Here is a 6202-nt window from a genome sequence, read left to right on the forward strand (position 1 = left end):
TTACTATCACCATTGACAATACCTCTATCTTGTCCCTCTCTGAAATATATTAATAATAATAATAAGGATATTTAAGCACTACTATGTGCCAAGCACTGTTCTAAACTAGTTAGATACAAGACAATCAGGTTGTCCCATGTGGAGTTCACAGTCTTAATCCCTATTTTACGGATGAGGTAACTGAGGCACAGAGAGGTTAAGTGACTTGCCCTAGGTCACACAGGAGACAAGGGGCAGAGCCAGGAATTAACCCACATCCCAAGCCCTTTCTCTTGCCACTAGGCTATGCTGCTTCTAGTCAAGCAAGTAACCTTGACTCCACTCATCTGCCTTATTCATTCTGTTGCCAAGTCACATGGGTATTTTTTTCTATAATACCTTCAGGCTCTGCACCTTTCTCTCAATCCAAACCACCTTTAAATCAGTCCAGGTACTTGGCTTGACTACTGCAGCAACATCTTCAAAAGTCCATCTCCCTCCAATCACTCCATTTCCCAGCTCATACTTCATTCTGCTGCCCAGATTATTTTCCTTAAATGTCATTCCCTTTAATCTCCTCACTCCTCAAAAGTATTCAGTGGCTTCCCATTCTTCCTCCACATCAAGCAGAAGCTAAGCACCATCAAGTTCGAGATACACAATCAGGTTTCCCTACTCCCTTCTCCCACTACATTCCAGCTCATGCTTTTTTATATTTTCCAAGTTAATCCCCTCATTGACCCTTCTTCTTTGGTTTGCCTCTGACTCTTTATTCATACTTCTCTGCCTGTCTGGAATTGCCTCACCCATATAAGCTAGACAACTGCCCTTTCCATCTCAAAAGTCTCGTGAAATCATGTATCTTCCAGGAGCCTTCCATGATGAATTTCTAATCTCCCCTGCTGGATGAAGACTGTTCTAATTCCTCTTCAACACTCAGCACACCTAAAGAAGCAGCATGCCTTAATGGATAGAGCACGGGGCTGGGAATCAGAAGGCCCTGGGTTCTGATCCTGACTCCACCCTTTGTCGGCTGTGTGACCTTGAGCAAGTCATATAACTTCTCTGGGCCTCAGTTACCTCGTCTGCAAAATGGGGATTAAAAGTGTGAGTCCCATGTGGGACAGAGACTGTGTCCAACCTAATTAATCTACCCCAAGGCTTAGAACAGTGCTTGACACACAGAAAGCACTTAACAAGTACCATTATTATTATTATTATTATGCACTTCAGAACTCACACCCTTCAGAAACAAGAACAGGTTTTAATACCTCGGCATTTTGCATCAACCAGGGACTTAAGACCTTGCAACCATCGGTAGCACTTTTATACATTTTTCCTTTCCTTAAACGGTTACCCAAATATCTTCTTTCCTCTTTTCTATATGTAAATTATTTTAGTGTCTGTGAGGCACATTTAATTGCAAATTCCTTTAGGGCAGGGACTGTGCCTACTAACTGTACTTTACTCTCTCCAGAACATAGTATGGTGAACTGCAGACTCAGTATGTAATAAATACCAGTGATTGATTTGCCATCTGCAAATCAGCACAACTGACCATCATTTTCTGAGACATTATTAATGATGCTACACTAGCCTTTTTCATTTAGTTTCATAGGCAACAAAGGTAGCAATATTTATTTAAAACTTTAAGCTCTTTCACTCTCAGAGACCCTTGGATGTTCAAGGATGTAAAGTTTGCCAATTGTAGATTGGTATATGATGGTTTTTCTTAGGATTAATTGTTAGTTCTTAGAGCTTTACTAATTCTGAAGAAAGGTTCATAAGCTTCTGAAATTCTTCAAGGCTTTTGGAAGATATTATATACACTACCTTGATTATAGAACTCTATCCCAGTATCATGTCTTTCCAATTACTTGTTCAGATTCATTTACGTATTAGCATCATAATCAGTGTGTCCCCAATTTGCCCACAGTAGCAGATCTGGGAATAGATTTAATGGCTAAGTTAGCATACCATTCCACATCACAGGATAACAGTTTGTAAAATGTAACTTTTAAGATCAGTCTTCCAAATCAGTGCATTGGTTTTCTTTCTTTTTTTTTTTCTTTAGCACTACATTATGAAAAACAGCCCAAAATTGAAAAGGCACCATCTCCTTGCCACCAGTACTCCCCTTCCCACTAAAAAGAAATTGCTTTTTCTTTATGGCTAAAATTTTAAATGGAAAAATCCAAGCCAGGAATAAATTTTTATGGTTGATTTACAAATCCCCTTTAAAAGTCCCAAGTTTAGTTTTGACATCATTTCTTGTGCACCATAAAAAATAAAATGACTTGAAGAGTCTTTTGGGTCAGACCTCAACCTGAGCACTTCCTATTCGTATTTGGAGTTTCTCATTTTCCTCATCAGCTTTCCTTCTGAAACTGCAGCTCTTGGGAGAAAAGCACACCCACAGTAAACCTCTATTATTGATCATGTACTTACATGGTTGGCAGCTTTTTATGTAAGAGAAATAAATGCTATAGTTGTTTCTATCCATTTAACTATAGTGTTATCAAGGGACTGAAAAACTGCCCTGAACACAGCAATTATTTTTGAGGTTCTGTAATGTTTAAATATAATTGCCTAGTAATCTGCTATTTACTGTGCAACTACAATATAGCATTCTATTCATATTTTCACCTTGTAAAATAAAAAAGGCATTAAGCACATTAAACACTCTAAGATCTTCCTTCATGTCTCTGCCTTTCTCCTTCCAGATTGCTTTATTTTTGCCTGTTTCCTTCTGTGAAACCCTCTGCAGTGGTGACAAATTGAGGCCAGTCACTTTCTACTTTAATCGTTGGACTGGCCTTCTGCCTTGTCCACAGGGATCAGCGACATACCACTTGGTAAGGCCCCTGTGATTTCCAGGCAGAGAAGTGGGTGGGGAGGAGAAGTGGGAGCTGAGGCACAATAGAATCTGCATGATGAGTAGAGCTATAAGAGTTGCAGAAAACGTGTCCAGTGAGCAAACTTCAGCTCTGAGGGAGAACTGATTTCAAGTGGGCAGACTTTCCCGACTTTTTCTACTGCCTCTAGAAAGTACATACAAACTTACCTTTATTAGAGGCCAAGACTGTATTTGTAAACAGTTGTTTCAGATTAAAAGCACTTTAAAAGTCTCTTCCCCCTTCTGATTACAATTTATCCATTCTATCCTGGATGTTCTTTCCTCTTTAAGCTCTGAGTGGTGTGAATCTGAACTTTATCAAGACTGTGGCATCTAGCCTAGACTAAACCTTGGAAAATATCCTGAAGCAAATCATGCTGACCAGGATATGGGTGAGCAAAGTGGACTAGGAGACTGGCTATTCTATCACTATTTCAAGGGTAATTCCACGGTTCCTGGTTGTCCTTTTCTCTAAATGTGTTTTGGTTCTTGGATAGGCACAGAAGAAGAGAGTTTGGGAGAATGGATTTTTCTGTTGTGGTATTTGTTAAACACTTATTATTTGCCAAGCCCTCAACTAAGCACTGGGGTAGATACAATGCAATCAAAGACCCTGTACTTGTCCCATCATGAAGTTTCCTTTCTAAGAGGAGGGAGAAAAGGGATTTAATCCCCATTTTCTACAGGTGAGCGAGTTTAGATGTAGAGAAGTTAAGTGGTTTACTCAAGGACTCACAGCAGACTAGAGGCAGAGCAGGGATTATAACTCAGTCCTTTAGACTGTAAACTCAATGTGGGCAGGGAACATGTCTAACCAACTCTGTTATACTGTACTCTCCCAAGGATATAGTGCTCTGCACACAGTAAACGCTCAATAAAAAAACTTGATTGATTGATTGATTGATTCTGCTGAATCTCAATCCCGTGCTCTTTTCAAACAGATCTGAATTTTATGAAAGCTCTGAATATTCCCAGGACTGACACCACCACGACTGTTGAGCTTCAAATGGAGGACTTTCAAGGAAGGGTGGACATTTCCTATTTTGAGATATAAATTCATCCTGACAAAATATGACATCCCTATATTTGATAATCCATTATACTCACTTCTTTAGCATTTTATCAGTTATTCTTCTCTTGAACTATTCTCATCCCAAGCCAGTCAGTCAATAGTATTATTGAGCATCTATTATATGTGGAAGACTGTAACTAATCAATTACTTAATGATATTTATTGAGCACTTATAGTGTAAAGAAAATTTTACTAAGATCCTGGAAGAGAACAACACATTTGAGTTAGACACCTTCCCTACCCATAAGGAGCAGCACAATGTCATAATGGAAAGAACAGTGCCTGGGAGTATAAGGACCTGGGTTTTAATCCCAGATCTGCCACTTGTCTCCTGTGTGATGTTCTGAAAGTTATCTAACTTCTCTGTTTCTCAGTTTCCTCCTCTATTAAGCGGTGATTCAATCTCTGTCCTCCGTCTCCTCTACAATGCAAGCCCCATGTGGGACAGGGATCATGCCTGATTAATTAACTCATATCATTATTATTATTGTATTTGTTAAATGCTTACTATGTGTCAAACTCTGTTCTAAATGCTAGAGTAGATATGTTAATCAAGTCAGACACAGACCCTGTCCCTTATGGGGCTCACAGTCTTGGTATCTTGTATTTAACTTACATATAACTTGTATCTCTATCTCAGCACTTAGTAGAGTGCTTGGCACACATTACTTAATGAATTAATTATTAATTATCATAATATTAATTGTTAAGGAGCTTACATCATACTAAGTACTTGGGTGATTACAATGGAGAGAAGACATGATCCCTGTCTTCAAGGAGTTTACAGTCTAATGGTGGAGACAGGTAGACAGACATTATTATAATTAGGAGGAAAAACAGATATAACTTCCAAAATATCTGATTCTCATATTATACTTTCTAATCTCCATAAATCTTTTTATAGTTATTTGCTTTCCTTCCATATCAAATTAGAACAATTTGTTTCATTATTAGATCATTTTGATCTCTGTTTCTGCTTCTTCTCAACTTCTATTGCTTCCTCATCTTGTGCTCCTCATCTCCTTCACCTGCTTTAGAGAAGCACCATAATGGCATAGTCCTTGGACCTCTTAACTTTTTTTTAGAATCAGGATGTTCCTTTCAGATCACCATCTAAGTAAGGGGAAACTATGGAACTCTGAGGTTCCGTTGCCCTTTACCTATGTTCAGGGTAGTTTGGATCATCGTGGTTCCTTCAAGAAATCAGCTTCTCTCCTAGCTGCTCCTAGCCTCAGTAAAGAGGGTTGGAGGGTTTTGGGCTCAGTAGAGTTTCCAGGATTCTCACTCAAGGTTTAAAGGAATCAATTTTATCGTGGAAGAACTTCTCTAAAGCCACTGAAATCCCCTGGAGAAGCTGAATTGAAAGTTTCCCCCCACCTCTGGATTCTGATAATTAAACAGGAATTAAGCTCCATAGGAAGCTACTAACTTGAGGGAGTTCCTTCTTATTGCCTCACATCAACCTCTCACACTGGAAGTAGTTCCCAGTTGCCCCAGCCAGGCCGCGGTTCAGAAAAGTAAATCCCGGAAAATGTGAAAAACAGCACGGCTTAGTTGAAAGAAAATGGGCTGGGAATCAAAGGATCTGTATTCTAATCCCAGCTCCATTATGTACCTGCTGTGCGACCTTGGGCAACTCACTCTCTTTGCCTTAGTTCCCTTATCTGTTAAATGGGGATTCAATACCTGTTCTCCCTCCTACATAGACTGAACCCCGTGTGGGACCTGATTATCCCAGATAGATATCCCAGAGTTTAGTCCAGTGCTTGGTACATAGGAAGCACAAATAAATGCAATCATCATCATCATCATCATCATCATCGGTAAGCCCGTCAATGGGCAGGGATTCTGTTGCCGAATTGTACGTTCCAAGCGCTTGGTCCACTGCTCTGCGCATAGTAAGTGCTCAATAAATACTATTGAATGAATGAAACATCATCATCGTGAACTTATCTGAACCTCCACTAAGTAAGCTTCTGGACTTTCATTCATTCAATCGTATTTATTAAGCACTCACTGTGTGCAAAGCGCTGTACTAAGTGCTTGGGGAGTTTACAATATAACAATAAAGATACACTTTGCTTGCGTACAACTAATTTACAGTCTAGCGGGACTGGGGTTTTGGAGTTTTTGGCTGGATTCTACAATACTGCCCAAACATTCTTCGTACCTGTGTCCATCCCTATACTTTAGCAGAACACTAACACTTACTTCTCTGACAAATCACTCCTTCCCCTTCCTCTTTTCTGTCAAGG

Source organism: Ornithorhynchus anatinus, chromosome 3 (genome assembly GCF_004115215.2).
Source record: "Ornithorhynchus anatinus isolate Pmale09 chromosome 3, mOrnAna1.pri.v4, whole genome shotgun sequence".
NCBI classification, from domain to species: Eukaryota; Metazoa; Chordata; class Mammalia; order Monotremata; family Ornithorhynchidae; genus Ornithorhynchus; species Ornithorhynchus anatinus.